The sequence below is a fragment of the Numenius arquata genome, chromosome 6 (genome assembly GCF_964106895.1).
Source record: "Numenius arquata chromosome 6, bNumArq3.hap1.1, whole genome shotgun sequence".
In the NCBI taxonomy this organism is placed as follows: Eukaryota; Metazoa; Chordata; class Aves; order Charadriiformes; family Scolopacidae; genus Numenius; species Numenius arquata.
In genome coordinates this window covers 19,137,172-19,156,794 of record NC_133581.1, presented here as the reverse complement: position 1 = coordinate 19,156,794, position 19,623 = coordinate 19,137,172, and the positions used below count along the sequence as shown (strand labels likewise).

Genomic DNA, 19,623 nt, shown 5'->3' with positions numbered 1-19,623 from the left:
TGACTATTCAGGAACTCTTAAACTCAAGGTTTACTACCAATTCTCAAAATGTTTGAGTCTTGAGCATTATCAACGATAAATATTTAAACTATAAAGACAAAGTTTAATGTATGTATTAAACCATTTCCCTCAAAAAGAAGGGTTTTTTGCAGCTGGATAAAACACAGAATATTTCTAGGTCTTGTATCTTAAATTATACTACTTATATCTGTGCTAGGTCAGCATTCTATTTTAAAATTATTTATGTTCAAAGTTAAATTTTAATTACTGATTATATTTTTTAAACACAAAAATAATCCTTTTCCATTCTGTTCCATTTGCAATATTGCATATGTCACTATGGTCATTAATCATAACATCGCTATTAAATTAACAATGAATAGTTAATCACTTTTTACATCCCTGCTGTTTTTCAGTTTGTAGAATTTGTGCAACTAATTAATAATAGAAGGATCTTATTTTGGTGTTCCCTTAATTTTATAGTTCCTACTTTGGAATAAAACGAAAATTTTAATAGAATCAGAGACTACCATTTTTTCTTAATATTTTTCTGTTTGATGTTGGTATTTATTGGCCATATTCTCAATTTTTATTAAGGCTACAGTGTAATTAACTTACTAAATTTGACCTGGAAAAAAATTTAAAGCGATCACATTTTAAGAGAAATAACATTAAGCTGCTGCATTCAAAGTACTGAAAGCATTTCTTTCATGAACACTAAATGCTCTATTGTGCTACATGGAAACGTATGACCATATCTTACCCAAAACGACTTAGCAAATATTTTTTTCATAGCTATCTAGATGCAAAATTCTCTGAAATTATGATTGGCCAAGGGGTTATTTCTACAACTGAAGCTCAATCTGAAAATAAGCTTCTGGTGCAAAATTATTAAAAAACAGTAACAAGGTAAGAAACATGTATAACTTCTGTATACATTAGAACGTGCAGAACCCTGTACTCTTTAAAAGCAGTAAGATATTTTCTAGTGGTTGTGGGTAGCTTTAGAGCTATTAGTATCTCAAGAGTTTAAAATTGCACTTACTGAACTGTACTATAGGTAGCAGCAGTTGCTACTTCTGCTACTGTATTTATAGTTGTAATAAGTGTAATCAGTATTGCAGCCATTTCTGCAGGCCTCCACTAATCCCTCTTTTACGCACAGACTTTGCCATCCATGATAAGATTATAGTTTAAAAATGTAAAATAGCTAGCCAAAGAAAGAAAATCAAGTTGAAGTGATCTGCTCAGAGCCATAAAGCCAGAAACAGTAACCACTGGACTTACTGCAGGTCAACCTGAATGACCTTGAAGGGTTTGAATTTTCTTAACTCATGAATACTGATGAAAACAATTATCCTCTCTATACACCCAAACTGGAAAGAATCTGAATGGCCACCAAGAAGAACGTTTAGGAAAAATATATCAGAGCACAGTACTTACCTAAGAGACTGGAGATTTGCGCTAACTCTCAAGGAGAAACAAGTGCATGCAAGCTGATCCCTCCCATCTTTACCAATTCAAACCATAAAATTAGTCTCTAGGATATAGCCGCCCTTCCATTTGCAGGTGCAGCTCCCCTGAATGCTAATGTGGATCACATGTGCTTACAAAGCAAAGTAAATTCCCCTAAATTTCATTGGGCTGGACAGAGCAATATTTCAAAAAGCAGCTGTTGTTGGTAGCATTCAAGTTTATCGGCAATCCTTATAAAACTGCTCCCAAAACACATACTGTATCTGATCTCAAGTTAAGAAGGCTTTTCTCTAAAGAGTATTGAATCACTTTAATGTAGATTCCAATGCTGCCTTACTCCACTTTCAAGGTAGCTAGTAAATTCAGCTTTACTACAGTAATATAAAGATGTGAAAGAACTGTAATAGCATCTAAAAATGAGCTGTTACCACTATACTCTTCAGTGTAGAAAATTCTAAACAAAATACTGATGAAAAATGTTAATGACAGTTTGCTGAGTTGCCAAGAGGAATGAGATAAGACAATTCACTGTGTTTTTGTTATAAAATGTAAATTATTATGTCCTAAAGAATCTGCCACAACTCCAAAAAGGACTAAAAGATCCAAACAACAATGTATCTCAGTAATTTAATTTTTAAAAAGTGTTATCCAGCAGCCACACTTACATAATCAGTACCATCCCAGCAAAGATCCCAGTATTCACAGGATTTTAACTCCTGCAAAGTCCTATCAATTGCAATGAAGTACCTCAAAGTACTAAAAGCACCTTGCTGAATTAAGGCCTTAATCACTTACGTATATACCTCTGAGCAGTTTGCATTAGATCACCAATACAGTCTCAATAGACTGGATAAGTAGGAAATTCAAAATGTTCTAATAATGTAAAATGTTAGAAATGAACCTTGAGTCTGTGATCCTTTAGCTTGGAGACAGTGGACTGTCTCCATTACCGTACCCACACTTCTGACCCTCAATTTCAAGGCTGAAAATGAGTAATTTCTTCCTTGGACGATGATAATGAAATTGTTTTACAGCCTCAGCCCATCCCGAGATTCTGCAGATTAAGTCCATGGTATCATCTTAGTCCTGCAACTCATAAATGGCACAGAAGATACTGAGAAAAGGCAAAAAGGGTAGGCAGTGTATCCCCTGGCATCTCTGCGTGACAGCTGGTGAGACAAAACAAAAAAATCAGATCACTGCCTAGAGAGTCTATTGGCAACTCTCAGTTGCATCTGGGAACAATGGCCCATCAAAGCTAACTACATATTGTTAATATCCCTACCTAATCCAGGCAATAGGAAAGAAAAGTACAAAGTCCTCTAGCAAATCCTACAACTTTCCAATCACTCCCGTCTCTGTTTTCCTGAATCCTGTAAGCATATACACAACCGTTACTAGAGCAGCTTCCCCAACGCTGCCATAAACATCATCTGAGGCCAAGTCGGGGGTGAGGGTGCATTCATTGCTGCCAGAAGGTATTTATTCCACTTTTCCACAAAATACAGAGAAGATGGGGAGGTCCTATTTCATGCTCCCACCTCACCAGTCTAAGGAGAAATTAGAGTAGTACAGTACTTCCCTACATGGAAATACTGGGGGCTGGGAAACATGTTTCTGAGGGCTGGATTATGATTTTTGTGATACAGAATTTTTGAGCTATTGGGTTCTAAGCCTGCACAGTCTTAAGCTTGCAGCTATTGGCATGTTTGACATTTTAAACTATGAAATACCAACCTATTTTGAAATTGTCCAAATCATTAGTTGTGGAATTTTCCTAGCACTTCATGAATACCACTGTTAATTGGGCAATTAACTCGAAACTACAGAATATGCTGTGATGGCACGATATGATATAAGCCATGTAAAAGAAGGAACAGCCAAGCAACTCAGTATGTTGAAAGATATTAATGAAGTGGCAAAATCTGCCAGAAAAATAATAATGGGTGATTTTAACTACCCCAATATTAACTGGTTGAATAACACATCTGTACATGGTTTGGAGAAGCAGCTTATTGATACTATAAATGGCTTCTTTTTGGAGCAGCTCCTTCTGGAGCACAGAGGAGGAGGAGTTCCACTCAGTTATTAATTTGTGTGTATGTGTTTGTGTAGAAAGCAAGCATGGGTGTTCTGCTAAGCAACAACGGCCACAGGACAATGAGTTTGAATCTCGATGATGAAGTATTTCAAGTGGTAACCAAATAGTTAATGGCAGGTGGGTGGGTGAGTAAAAACCCATAAACAACAGCCATCTCAAATGGAAGGCTGCTTTGGAGGAATGAAGGAGTTTATTCACACACAGGTACAAACCACCAGAGTTAAAAAGAGATGGGGGGGAAGAAAAAAAATGGCTAACATGTTTCTGGGGTAAAGTACAAGAATCTATGTGACCTTAAAAAAAAACCCACTCTTTGAATGCATGAATTCTGGCTAAATGCTTTTAACAGAACAGAACATAGAATATTGTTATGGCTTGCTGCTGAATAGTGCACAATCTGAAACAGATCTATAATGCAAACTATGGCAATCATAATGTATAAATTCAGTTTAAAAAATTACAAGAAGAGAAAAATTTAATTTTTTTTCAATGATTATATAATTATTCAAGTAAATTCGCCTGTGAAGAGGATGCATATATGTTATCTAATGTACAAACCTAGGAACCTGAAGTAAAATTATACAGGTCTTGCAGCTGTTTTGAGGAATACAGCAAAAAGATAATAGAATGTGCATGGTTATGTTCCCCTCATCATTCTCTAAAAGTTGCAGTTATGTCCATAAAAAACATCTTTAAGAACAAGAGATTAAAAAACAAGTTATACACAGACGTAGCAGTAAAAGTCACTTCCTAGCTGTGATTGTCTAGGAATGGGGCTGTGAAGATCAGAAATGCAGTTTGTTTGTTCTTTTATCATATTTCAAGACCTGGAGATTTAAGAACATATTAAGTTTCCATACTGGATCAGAAGATCTTGGAGTGGTCATCAACCAATACCTGGTGTTTCAGAGGCAAGTGAATATATCTCAATTCATACCAAACAAATCTTAGAGCAAAAGATTCCTTCCAAACCCATTCACACTTCTTAGAAACATAGATATACTGTCAGACTTTAACGAACACAGTTAAGGAAGTATAAGAACTATTTGCAAGGGTGGGATGCTACCTTAATATATAATCAATTAAAAAAGGCCAATAACCTAGAAATGATAAAAAGTTGCTGAAGCAAGACAGGATAAGAGAGTTTTAATAAATAACTGTTCTTTAGTGGATACAGGGAGGGGAGGGAGATCCAACACGGTTGTAAGGGAAATGGCTTTTCAAAAATTTATTAAAATCCGCATCATGATTTGGAGGAGGAAATGTTCCATAAAATTAAGACTTTCTAACCATACTTTAAAAATACTGGGTTAAGAAGCAGCAAAATGACGTGAAACCTACTGTTGGCAAATACAGAGCATTGCATCTTAGAATAATTTCAGCTATTTAATTTCTATGCTGGATTTTATATAAATTATAATCACTTAGTAAAAATAGAACCGTGAAATAAAATGTCAATAGCACAAACAAACCCTAAAGACATACGAAGAAAAGAGAAAATATCATATCTTTAAATAAATCAACAGTGCATGTTTTATTAAGATAGGGTGCTCAAGTCTAACAAATATCTCAGAAATACAGGAGAAATAAAAGTGAGTTCAACGAAATTCACAGAATTGTTTAATAAATCAGGTACATTTTGGAACATTTTTACTTGGCTCTGAAGTGCTAAGCACTGCCTACTTTCAATTAATGGATTGGCTAATCATGAGCCTGATTTGATGTTCATAAAACTTTTGCTGAAATAGGATCAAGGAGTGTTATCACACACTCCAAAGTTAACCACACCTCTGATCCCCTGTGCCTGCTGTAGGAGCCCTGCTCAAGTTTTAGGTAGTTAGTTATGAGGTTTTGGTGAGTGAAATTTTTACTTCACTTTAATCATGCTAAGCTTGGCTTCAGATTCTTGCGCTTTACTCTGATCACTTCGGCAGATCTAACTGTAGTTCAGTGTTACATCAGCAACCATGCATTTCTTTAAAAGAAAAGTATTATATATCAAATACTAAAGCATTTGAGTAGAAAATAGATGCTAAACCAGTAGGAATTCCATATACACGGCCAGTTTGCTAGCTAGTCATCCATCTTCACTCTGGTGCCCCACAGTACTTTAGAACTTCTGCGGGCCCATGTGTCTTAGTCAGACCCTCATTCCTACCAATTTCTAGATGAAGATCATCTCCCTTTCTAAATCAACTTTTCTTTTGTACTGAAGTAAGAACTTTGAATGAAGTCTTACATTTTGTGAATTGTTTCATTGGGCAAGGCGGAAGTGAGAGGTGAAACTTCAAAAACTCATGTAACCTGCTTTGTTTTAGCATCAGAGAACTGGATTAATTACCCCCTGGGGCTTTTTGGCTCCTGCAGGGAGCATCTTTCAAACTAACTTTCAGAGCCAGGATTATACAGTAATCTCTAATAAACCCATAAAGATAATATGGTATTTACACAATTAAGTGCACTCTTTGAATATTTCATGATGGACAGAACTGAATCCATCACACACATGTATTAAGAACAGAAGCTGGTCCCAGTTAGTTCAAATTTATTTTCTTCAACGTCTTGTTAACATAGATACCCCAAAATATCAATTCATCATCAGTATGCGTGAACTTAAACTACTGGAAGTAAAAATGAACATTTTCACATTATTCATATTCTACTTATTAATGAAAACACCGCCAAGAAGCAAAAAAAAAAAAAAATTAATTCATTAATTCATGGAAAATAATTTTTAAAAAATATGCACCAATTTTTAAAATTTATCTTTATGCTCTATCTTATCTTTAATATCTTAAAGTAATATTTTTAAGGTAGGCTTCACTGTGAGCAGCTCTCTTTAATTAACTTTAGAAATGTGAGTCTTTATAAATTTTTTTTTATTTAGCTATTAACACTTATGTATTACCTTCAACAGACCATTATCAAATTTCTATCAAGCCAGGCTTCGGTATATACCAAAGATCTTGATACATCTAGCAAGCAGTTAACCTCTTACCCCACACTCTCTTGTAACTGTGATTATGATGAATGAGTGGTTAGTTCTAAGCAATTCTGTTTTATGTCAATAAATGAATCAAACAGCCACTAGTATATGTGCATTACAAAGACAGAGAGAAAATGAAGCTGTCTGTGGACACTTTATAACCCTCACCCTTTTAAGTAATATGATTTGAAAAGTTAATGCTAACATTAACTGTTGGTATTGTTCATCCATACTATAGAAAAAGCAATCCTTTGTGTATTTTATGTAGAATGAAAAATACTATATATAATTTACTACCCACAGCGTGGCTTAAAGAAAATTCTCTTTCCAGCTTTTCTAAGATCCTGCATTGTAGTTATTAAGTGACCTGAGGCTTTGGTTTTGTGATGAACAACAATTTCTTCTAAAAATATTTTGGCTCTGCAAATGCTAATCATTTGCAGAAAACCTAAAGGACTCTGTCCAGGTATGGACTTGTACAAATACTTTGCTTCCATGTTCTTAATTCAGCTTCTTAGCACAAATATTTCCTAACAGATTCCTCTCTCCCAAGCATTGCGTGCAACTTCCACAACATATAGAATTGTTTGCATTAATATTTCCATTTTATTGCTCAGTACTTTTGCAAAGAATTTTTTAGACAGCAGATGGATCTCGTGCATTACACGGATCTCATCCAGCACACACATGGAGCAGCAGAGCAAGGAGGTCCTCGCTTATATCCAGAGCATGACTACCATTTGAAAAAGCATTTGTAGCAGCATCTTCACTAAATGGCTCAACTTCATCAAAAAGTAAGCAAAGGCAATGTATGTGGCCTCTGTCTTTGTGCAGCGTGTCAGAGGCTGATTGGATAGTACTCTTACTAAAATGAGGACACCGCTGAGGGTAAGTGCTAAAGAGTCTCATAGCATGAAACCCTTTGGGTTTCTATGAACGAAAACAGTTATTTTGTATATTTTCTCTTGTGGCATACATTTCATTCTTCATAAAGACTTGAAGATTTCTGTGGTACATTAAATATCAAAATCCTAGAAGTAGGTTAAGTGCATCATTTTGTTTTTATAAGAAAAACTGGCTAAAATTAATACAATGCATATTGTTTCCACAATATCGGTGTTCTGTATATCTATTAATTTATTTACTTACTACCAAGAAACAGTATGTACGGTTAATAGAGAAGCAGACAAAATAATGTCTGCTGCACTCAGAAGGTAAATGGGAATTCAAATGGACACATACTTCTGTGCCAGTCATGCAACAGACACTCCTATTAGAACTGGAAGTCCCTAGGTGACCTCCCACAACTACAGCTTTAGAAAAATTCACATGGGGGAATCCATCAGACATCCCAGCTAGAAGCACAGGGTGGGGAGACAGAACTTCAGATACTAAAAAACAAACAGAACTTTTTGTAGTTTTGATTGGACTTCTGTCCTGTTCTCACCAGATGAATGTCCCAGCCACCTTTCTCTCTCCTTCAGGCGTTTTTCCACATCTTCCTACCTTCAGGTACAACTACAAAGCTCTGGATGGATGCAATTACGTCTCTATTAGACCCACACTGGCAAATGTGCTTGGGCATCTACACACCAGGTATTACTCAAGTGTAAGGAAATGCCCTTTCCCCCTTCCATTTTGTTTCTACTCAACTGATTCTCTCTTAAGTACATCTAAAATACATGTATTTACAGAAGCTTTCCCAGACAAAAAAACTCTTCAAGGCAGGTGCCTTGCTTTTGTATTCATTTATACCTCATGTTGTATACTGGAACTTTTGTTTCTTATTAGAAAATTTGTGTGCTACTGTAGTGAAAGCATCGCATAAAAACAGTAAGACCGTGTTCCAGTAGAAGTAGATTTTATATTCACCATTTATAAAATAGTCCCAGGGAAATAGAGCTTTGGATTGCTGAGGAGGCTACTTCATGGTGCAACCACATCATTTTACATTGGTATGTCACAGATGTTAGCAGGAAAGTAGCAGTAGCCAGAAAAGGATAAAGACCTCTGATACCTTCAGCACACGCTTGCCAAAAAAGTATGGATGTTGCAGCAAACAGAGCTTCTAGTAAGGCATCACTTCGCTTTCTTAATAGGAATTTTGAAAGAATCAGCTCTTCATAGAAAGAGGTAGGTGATAAGCTGATAAACACCTCCTTGATCAAAATGCTGATGAACAATTATATCTTACAAAGAGAAAAATGGAGACCAACGTTTTAATTGAGTTCTGTATATTGCTTTTCTATAAAGTATAGACACTGTATTTTCCCAAATCAATTAACTGTAATTCAGTAGAACATCAGATGTTATCAATTAAACCCATAAAGATAAATAGTGCCAAAGCCAATGTCTTCATTTTCTTCAAACAAGCTGTGTCTTCTTTAACTTTATCACGTAAATATTCACAATTTAATAGCTTTCTCCTTTTAAATAAGCTGGCACAAATATGAAACACAAATCTATTTGGTCAGATGGTTCATGGTGTAAATAAACATACTCTAAGTTTTAAATAGAATCATTCCAAATTAAACAAACAAACAAGTATAAAAATTGTCTTAAAAATAAGATTGAGGAAAAGTTATTAAAAACTGAGTTTGAAGAAAGGCATGCCCCCTGACAATGTGCTGATTGGAATAAGTGTTTCAAAAGATAAAGTTTACCTACTTGCAATCTTAGTTTTGTTGTGTTATAATGTGTTTGCAAGTGTGTATCCCCTAAGTGTTTCTATTTTTGTTTTTAAACCGCCTTTGAAAAAATTTGCTGCTATTTATTTTTAAAGAAATTTTATTTTAGTCTCAAATGCAATTATAATATTTTCACCGTGTTTTCAATATATGCTTTTCACTGAAGAGCTGTTCTCACAAGACACCGAAGTTTCACGGGCTTTAACACCATTCATTTCAGGGTTGTTTTTTTCCCTGAAATGTCAGTGTTTTCACTTTGTAGTCAAGTCACAATAAAATGTTTACACAAAAACTGAACTGCTAGTAAAAAGGTATTTCTAACGGCTGATGTACAAGCAAAATTTGTTTTAAGTGCTGTGCTATTAGGGGACATTTATTTTGCCATCTGTAACTTGAAATAACTATTACAATTTACTACTGGATAAACCTACATGAGAAGAAAAGTTAAATAAATTAAACCATGTTAAGACCACATTCTTGAAAAAAAGTAACCTTTAGTTAGGACAATTACTCTGTGGGCATAACACAAAAGCCTAAACGTCACATTTTCCATGAAACTTACTTTTGTATGAATCATCAATCCTGTTTTCTCCTGAACAAAACTAGCCAAATACGTAAAAAAAAAAAATAAAAAAACCCAAAATTGTCTGAACTGGATGATCCAAGTAATTACAAGTTACAGCAGAATGCATCTATGACAAAACTTTCAAAAATTTGAGGAAAAAGTTATTATAGCCCCTGGTTGAAATAGCTTTGGTGTAGGCCTATAGCAGTATTTAGCTGATCTTGCTCTATTTCCATACACAGTTTCAAGGATCAACCTTCCTAGCACTGATCTACACTCCTTCCCTTTAGAGTACAGATCAAACAAACACACTATAAAAAAAAAAAAAAATTATAGCATAAAATGAAAAAGGTATACACTTCTCATTAGCACTTTTGAAATGCTGCTTAGAATTTAATTTCCTCAAAACTCCTTATATAGGCATACTTTTTGTCTTCTACATCAACCCCCCCCAGAGCTCTCATAGGGTCATTTCCTTAGGGCCTATTGGTTCACCCTCAGGTCCTGATCCTGATTTCATCAGCTTCCATGGTCACCTCACATGAATAAGTATTTGCAGAAATCAAGCCTTTAAATTGAAAGATACTTGAGGTAACAACCTGTCCAATTAGTCTATAGAGTGCAGTGAAAATTTATGACACTGTACATATTACTGTTACTGAATAGTAAGAGTCTGTATGTGCTGAACTAATGTGTACTACCCACAGAATATTTGCAAGTTCAGAGAGGTACAATAGAGTGATTTAAGAAGATCTAAACCTGTATTACTATATAATGTATACTTCAATCCTGTTTTCAGTATGTGAGGAAACACTGGTCTCAATCAATCAGTTGTACATCCTACACTTTATTTTCAGCTTACGTGAACTTCAGGTTTGCATATGTTCCCAGATATATAGTGCTAAATTCTAAATTAAGTCCTTTAATCAGAGAACAAAACCAGTCAGCCATAGTGTTAGCTTCTCCAGATATTCATGCCAATGTGATCAAACCCTGAGTTGCAGATAATACCTATAAAAGACTAGACTGTGGTTCATTTTGTACAGTCATTTTGTATAGTCATTTCCTTGGCTTCATTGTAAGGCTGCTGAACCATATTCCAGCTCTCATGGTCACAATACTGTAAAGTGTATGAACTATGTTAACAACTTTATCTGCAAAAGCCAGTGTACAGTTGTGTGATAACAACAGTCCCTACTTCTCATTAAAGTTTACATACTTACTTGATTGACCTAAACACAAACATCGCTTTCAAAGTGTCAATTGTGTTTAACACAGCTTTTTGCCATTGTCAACCAAGAAAAACAGGAGTCAAATCAGGAGTCCACAATATAATTACTAAAGCCCTTTATATCTTCATAATGCTACATGAACATGAATTAAACAATACTTACGGGTTCTCAGTTAGCCTGGTACACATAAAGAAGTTCACCATTGTATTTATTCCATTGCTTTGATTGGAAAGTGTACTCCATATTGAGGTATAAAGAGGTACTGTTTGTATTAACTGATACATTACTATTTCCATCTACAGATGAGAAAAACGAGGCAAAGAAAGCCTAACTAATTGCTTGAAAAAACATGCAGTGGCAAAGCCAGGAAGAGTTACAACAAATTTCCCACTCTCAATTCAGTAATCACTTTACATTGCCTTCTCAGGACTATTTTTCAATGGTAATACTTTTTAAAAATTGTTTCTTTTATTTGATAACAATATTTTCTTTAAATACGACTGACAATGCTCATTAAAAAGATGCTGAGCTGTAAACGAAGGAAACTGCAAATATAAACTGCAAAACCCATATATGAAAATGAACATTTGTAAAGAGGAAGGGTTAGTACAAATGGAACACATTTCCATATTGAGAGGAGAACTAGCCATATTTTTCCCTGATGAATGTAGTTTTGTGAACATCTTTTTCCACAAATGATTGAATAAATATTTATGAATAAACTATATTTGTGACTTAAGAGAACAAGCTGCATAGATTGGTTTCATTTATACTACTTCATACAAGAGGTACTGCAATAATTTATATCATGCCAAGTCTAAGTGCTGTTAGATTTTCCTTATTATACTTGACCAAAGCTGAAGACTATCCAAAACAGCAATTCTATTCGTTGTGTAAATATCTTCCTCCCAAATCACCTCCTCTAACCTTGCCCTTCTCAAAGCATTTATGCATAGGCATAGTCCCATTTGCTTTATTTGAACTTGGGCATATGCTGAAACATATTCTTGGGCCATGGCCTAAAGGACTACTGTCTCAGTCCTTTTGCTGCCACCAAAAAAGTCAGCTTTCTCCAGGTTATATAAAAATGCATTCCCAGTTCAGTAGATAGTGGTCATCCTAGTGTTTCCTCAATAAGCCCATGTAGCATTTCCTCTAAAAGTCCTGTCAGTCTTGAATCACAGCCCCAATTCATTTCTAGAAATAATTTTCATTGCAACAGCAAGATTCACTGCTATCATTAGCAGGTGTCACCACTGATGTGTTACTGTAAGCAACACTGTTCTTTCATTAGTAGTAGTAGTATGAAAACCAAAAGAAGGCTTGAAATAACAGGAATATTCACTGTTAATTCAAGCATCTGTAGCCCCTCTGAATAACTGAAGCATAAGTTGGTTTTAAAAAAAAAAAACCTACAAGAAGTGTATTAGTAGTTAGGTACATTTCTGAATAAAAGAACATTCTAAAACTGTGGTATGACAGCAGCATTTTAAAATAGCTTCCATTCTTCATGTTAAAAGATATTAGAAAGATGCATATAACAGGAAAATTAATCAATAAATACTTACAAATACACAAGAAAATCAGCCCCAGCTCCCAGAAATCACTGGTAAGTTGCTTTTGAATTCATGAAACTGACCTGAAAATACAAAAGGAAAAAAGTTGAAACAAAACAAAGTCCAGAAATTATAAATGTTACTTTTTTATTATTATAGAATAGTTATGATTTTTAACTATGAACTAAATAAAAACAGAACACAAGCCTGTTGCCACTATTTCAGCCAAGTAATTTACACAGAAGTTGTTTCCAGGAAGCCAATATCAAGAGAAACAATTATTTCATTGTTCTGCATCTCACACCATAGCAACCCAGACCATTACAGCTTCTAAGAACTGTCATAAATGCAAGCATGGTTATCTTTTAATAAGGAAAATAGCTGTGAGGGTTTTTTGGCTGGTTGGGGTTTTTTGTTGGGGCTTTCCGCTTGGTTTTCTTGTTTGTTTTCAAGTGTTACAGAACATTCATTACTTTTTTTAAGTATTTTATTAAGAGCATTTTGCAGCTTAACTGCTACAAAATAATACTGTTTAGGTGCGTTTAACTTGAACCCATCTAAGCCAAAATGCATACAGAAAGACAGACTAACGATTTTGTTCTCCTACACTCTAGATCCCGGTTAGAAGCTTAGCCTAAGTACAATGTGTTCACTATAAGGCATGATTAAACCCAACATTCTTTTTCCTGCATACCCCTCAGTTCTAGTTGGAAAGGTAACAGATGCAACTCAAACCCACAGAGCTCGCCTTATAAAATTCTTTAACTAGCACAATGACTCACTTTATGCCTCTAAATATCCATGGTTTCCTCTCTCCCGAACCCCCATGCATTAGAAGGTAGTTCAGTAGTTTATTTTTATTGTTTGGTCTACATACAGCACATTTTTAGTTCTTATGAAAACAAAGAAACTTTGTTGCACAGCCCTTGTTTTCTTTCCAAATGTGAGGATGGATATGGGTAACATTAAACTGAAAATAGTAATGGAGCCTGGGCAACTAGTTTAGGTCAAAACCTTTTTGTTCTCTGGGAGCTATCTGATTAATTTGCAGTTCATAAAACAGTGGGTATAAGCTCAGTTTAAAAACGTGTAACTATATTTAAGATGAAATCATCATTTTTGTTAGCCTCCAGTAATCTTTAAGAAACACCTTCCCACAACATTTCTGTATCCTAAAGTGCACCAGCCAGTACTGCACATTGCCTAGAGACAAGGAGAGAATACCAAACTTATCTTGATGTAGAATATCCTCCTTATTTCATACACCCACCCTGAAGTGCATGTTATTCATTCCAACCAAGCCCTCCCCCATCCTGAAAGTACACATTTAATTGTGTCTTCTCTCCTGTAATACCAACAGAGAGTCAACAAATCTCATTTGCTATATCAATGCAGTGTTGTTATGTATTTTAAAAGCAAGTCTGAATCTCATTATCAGCTGTTTTATGCCATTAGTGTGCTTTGGAGCCACCAATTAAACAAGGACAGTGGTTCATAAGGTCACAGTTAATTAATCTGAAAGAGTATAAATACACTTTAAACGCACACCACCTCACATAGAGAATTTAGGAACAAAGCACCAAACTTTTATTCTGGGCAAGCAATTAGAAGGAAAGGTTAAATACACAAAAATTTAAATTTCTCTTTAGCACTCTGTTAATCTATCAGGTAAAAAGTTAGGTTTGGTAAAAAATACTGCAGAATAATATGTGTGTGAAGCCTTGATTCTTACGGCAACAGTGCGAGTGAGGAAGAAGGCAGAACAGGACTAACCACACCCGGTGACCCTGAGCAAATGAAGGCTTGCTGCTCAGATAACACCTCAGAACTGGGAATCAGCTGGAGACTTACCCATTACGTAGCTAGTCAGGGTGGAAAAAACAAAACCAAATAACCCAACCCCAAACAGCCCAGTCTATTCAAAATTGACCAATCTGGGCTAGACTGTTGTACCTACTCCACCCTCGTGAGACCCCACCTAAGCACTGTGCCCAGCTCTGGGACCCCAGCAAAAGAAGGACATGCACCTGTTGGAACTGGTCCAGAGGATGGCCACAAAGATGATCAGAGGGCTGGAGCACCTCTGCTGTGAGGACAGGCTGAGAGAGTTGGGGGTGTTCAGCCTGAAGAAGAGAAGGCTCCGGGGAGACCTTATAGCAGCCTTCCAGTACCTAAAGGGGGCCTACAGGAGAGCTGGGGAGGGACTCTTTAACAGGGAATATAGTGATAAGACGAGGGATAATGGTTTTAAACTGAAAGAAGGTAGATTTAGACTAGATCTTAGGAAGAAATTCTTTATTGTGAGGGTGGTGAGACACTGGAACAGGTTGCCCAGAGAAGCTGTGGATGCCCCATCCCTGGAGGTGTTCAAGGCCAGGCTGGATGGGGCTTTAAGTAACCTGCTCTAGTGGGAGGTGTCCCTGCCCATGGCAGGGGGGCTGGAACTCGATGATCTTTAAGGTCCCTTCCAACCCAAACCATTCTATGATTTAGTACATCATACAAAAATGACTTTTCCTTCAACCACATTCCCTTAGTAAATTTAATAAAACAGTACAATCAAGTAAGTGTTCAGTAACAGCAGAATTCTACCAACACAATCAGAGTATAAGTAAAATGCTGAAAACAAACTAATTGACCAGGAATAGTTATTCATTTATTCACAGTGAAAATTCAAGTATGAGGGTATGAGGCACCTGGGGTTTATATGGAAGAAAAAGATACCTGTTTCTCACTGCCCTGACTCATTTTACTTTGCACAGTTCCTGTCTCAAAAGATAGAAAATATAGCTAACACACACACACAAAAAAAAAAAAAAAAGGAAATTTCATGATCTAATTAGATGAAGTAGTTGCTAACTTTTTTTTTCTCTTTTACACTTATAGCCTTGCATCACTTTTCTTCATTTTAGCTTTCCAGGTAATTTTTCTTAAGCAACAACAAAAAAAAAACCCTATTTTCTTTTCCATGTGGAAAACCCTCTGTCCATCAAACATTAGCATCGCAAAGTTTAATGCAAAGTTTCTATCAGATGTATCCCACATAAATCATATAACTAAATAAAAATTTATTACATAAATAAAATAGACCAAGGACTAGTATTATACAGGTTGGTACATGTTCCATATAGATTTTTATACCTGTCTCTTTTACCAATAAAAGACTTGCATCATGTTTTCAAGGTGTTTGGGAGGCCCGCTCTCACTGATGTTGAGAAGAAAGACCTAACCCTTTCACAAGTCTAGCCCTTATTCTATTAGCTTTAACTATTTATGCTTTCTCTTTAGACCTCTCAAGTTGAACTCCAAGTGATTACACTGGCGAACAGTTGTTGCATAAACATATAGAAGAAAAAAGTTTTCTTTAAAGTATTCTGTTGATTTAATTGATACAAGTCCCACCAGAAACTTCACTCAGATATTTTGCAGTCGAAATGCGCTCAAAATGTTCTCAATACCTGCAATTTCTGCAGGCCTTTCAGATGCTTGTTTGGAAAGTTACTAGCATGCTTATCAAAGAGTGGCTCTCCCAGTCCCACTATGAAAGGGGAAAAATAAAGCTGTAAGTGAAACCTATGGTCTAATTTCAGATACCTTTGCCAAAAGATGTTTCATATTTAAATCGGCACATGGCATGAACCAAACAAAAAAGCTTATGTTTTCTTTTTCCTGTACTATAGCTGACTTTCTGTTCTACCACTGTTAAAATGCCAAAACTTTTGACACCAGAAGAAAAACACAGTGTACAGACTGAAATCTGTGTGCCAGTGATTCCAGCGCCCTGGTACTAACCAGCATTTCAACCTACAAGCCGAAACATGGCTGCAAGGCAGGGGAACCAAGGCAAAAGGAGATGCAATATAGCAGATCTAGATGAACTTACTGGCTATACTGCTGTGACACTTGCTGTTGAAAACACCCAGAGGTAACACACGATGGACTCCCAAGTCTTGGAAAGCAGAACATAAAACCCCTAAACAACGCAAACTGCCACCACCAGGAAAACAAGAAACCACAAAGACAGGGATTTACAAAAGGACCTAAGGGTTCAGGCAACCAGCTTTCGATGGAAATAGCAAAGGTTGATTATCTCCTCGTTTGCTTCAAAAATTATATTTTAGAAAGCCATAAAAAGGTTACGTTTTAAATGAAAACTGTTGCTCAAAAGCAAACATCGTAGCAGTTTTCACGGATTTGACTGTTCATTTGTTTGGGGTTGGTTTTTTCAAAAAGGAAAAGGTGTCCTAATGTCAGGTAACATGAAATAAGACAAAGGTCATTTCCACAAACACGAAGAAGTCACAGGTCTGGCTTAAAAGAAGGGTTAATAAAATTAACCATCTCTCATTGACTCCACTAAGAATAACATATAATCATCCAACAATTTCACAGAATCTTTCAAAATAACTCACTTTTCTAAAAGCTACACTTTTGCTTGTCTTACAAACGCATATTGACACAAAGAGAATGCTGGACATAAAACAGATCATGTATATCACTAAATAAATGCAGGATTTTGTATGCCCTAAATATTATGAATCAAAGAAAATTCCATCAATAGGCAAATGTTAACAGTCCTCTTTTCACCTAAACACCATAGCTCTAATAATTCCAAGAGATTTTAGTTTTCAGAACATAAGACTTTACCACTTTTGGAAAGCATAAAAAAAATTACTCATTTTAGAAAAATCTTTAATTATAATATTCTGATTCTTCTAAGATAGAGCCTCTACAGGTAGCCTGTCTTTTCTGTGCACAGTCATCAGTAAGCATGAAGGAAGCCTGCAAGTAAAAAATGGAAGCAGTTATTTAGTAAAAAGCATGGCATCTTGTTATATCATTTGAGAATGTGGCCTATCATTGTGGGCTGCTGGGACTAAAATATGTACCATTCAACAACTGTTAAAAAACTATTTTCAGAATTATAGCATAATGTAAAATGAGAAAAAGGAGTAATGCAGAAATGAAGCTATACATTTAGGGCCTGAATCTCATAGCAATTTCACACCCTGAAATGTGCAAAATTTCACAATTAAAACAACATTAATGACCTGTAAGCCCTTAGCCACAATCTCAAAAATTAAGGTGGCAGTAGGCTGGTTATGAGGAGATCCTTTGAGTTTGCTTTCTAAAAACCTTACTTAATTGCTGTAGAGGGCACAGTTTCCAGATGATTCAATGAAGAATATTTTACTTACACATGGAAAACTCTTCATACGTGATCATTTTGAAACAGGAAAGTAAACACAGTAATTAACCATTATAGATGAGACTTTCTACAAAAGAGACTAGGAAATTCCTGTTATCTTCCCTTTGTGTCACTTCCCTTCAATGGCCTGGGGATTGCATTTTAATGCTTTGCTGGCTTGTTTCTTAAACTGTTCACTCTCCTTGATTCCATGCATTAGCAAAAAACAAAAAACAAACAAACAAAAAAACTCAACCAAACCAACCACAATCTTGTTTTCCTAATGCTTTTCATTTCAGAATAGTCCCTCTGCTGTGATCCTTGTTTGGATTTTTGTACTCTGTAACAGAGATTGCAGCCAAATGATCTATCAAAGGAGGAATCAGAGCATACCACCTGTTACACAAGTGGTCATTTTAAAACACATGCTGCATCACAGGGAGGTAAGAACAACATGGTGCATACGATGTAAACACAGGTCTCCAAAGCTCTGTACTCAGTCACTAACTTTGCTATAGATTTTCTGCTTGTCCTTCAGCAAAAGAGTTTCTTTGTGCTTCTTGGTTCCTTATTCATAAAAAGGAGCTACTATTTCTTCCTTCTGTAACAGTGATGCTTTACAATTCTACATACCAGAAGCTGTGATGTTGTTATTACAGAAACAAGGCTAAAAAAAAAAATACCTAAAATAAGATACATCTCCACAGAGTTTTGCAGGGAGATGTGAGCTCACTCTGCCCACACTCAGAGATGACTGGCCACAAACTCACTCTGATCCAGTTTAGCTATGGTTAGCACTTACGTAAACTACATGACTTCCAGTTTAGAGCAACCTCACATCTGCCAACAAAAAGCATGTCAACATACAAATACAATAGATGGTGTTTCTGTAAACTGCCTCTTAAAAAAAGGAACCCCAAAAGCATCACCACTCAACAGCTGTTCCCCGTCTCTCCCAAAAGGGTATCACTCAGTAGCAGCACATTATCTGGCAGCATTATATTATATAAGTGACTACAGGAGCTCCTTATGATCTCTTCTGTAAACGCACATATATTTGCAAAATTGTACTATGTCTTCAACAGGCAGCTTGTGAAGGTTTCTCTGTTGTGTGCCTGCATATCTATAAAGCATTCAGTCACTACAGGACCTAAACACAGAATACAAAATTAAGGTCTTTTTGGCTGTATAACTTCATAGCATAGTATCAGGTTAAGACCAAAAAGGATTTTGATGAAAAAAGTACTGCACACGTCCAACAACTAATTTAAATGTATTATTATACCTGCCACTAAAATTACACTTGAAAACACCAAAAATGTCTAATTCACTGTGAAGATGAAAGAAATACCTAAATTTGTATTTATTCTTTTATATAAAAGGAAAACGGGCTAGCATTCCAGATCTGATAAGCTCTGTACTCATACTTTCAAGCAGATAAGAACCACAAGACATACACCACACTGCTCGGAAGGCTGAAGGGAGAGGAGGAACTCCAGTTATAACTCAGGGCTTAGAGATAGCAAAAGCCTCCTCATTGGCTGGGGCAGGCTGGTAAGCGCTGCCGGCTCCCCACTCCCACATCAAGGGACTCAGACTGCCCAGCAGTTCCTGCACCAGCCCACTGCCACTCACATGACGTAGCTATGACACAAAAAACACTTCTGAACTTCTTGCAGAGCTATGTGCCATTTTAATAGCCACAGGCTGGGTCAGTCCTAACCAATACGATTGAATTAAACAAAACAGAGAAAGCTTTCAGAATGGGTACGCTTCTGTAGCATTTACACATACAGATCAATGTGCTGAAGGCACTCCAAGGCAAATTAAAC

General features: G+C 36.1%; 1 protein-coding gene across 2 annotated transcripts in view; it reads right to left on the bottom strand.

Annotated features, from left to right (window-relative positions):
• The window catches only part of SOX6 (SRY-box transcription factor 6), a 372,917-nt gene that overhangs the window by 308,548 nt on the left and 44,746 nt on the right, over window positions 1–19,623 (bottom strand). For both annotated transcript variants that reach the window (XM_074149713.1, XM_074149714.1), the window contains exon 2: window positions 12,616–12,686. The gene's annotated coding sequence lies outside the window, so the exon portion shown is untranslated. The remainder of the gene's footprint in view (window positions 1–12,615; window positions 12,687–19,623) is intronic.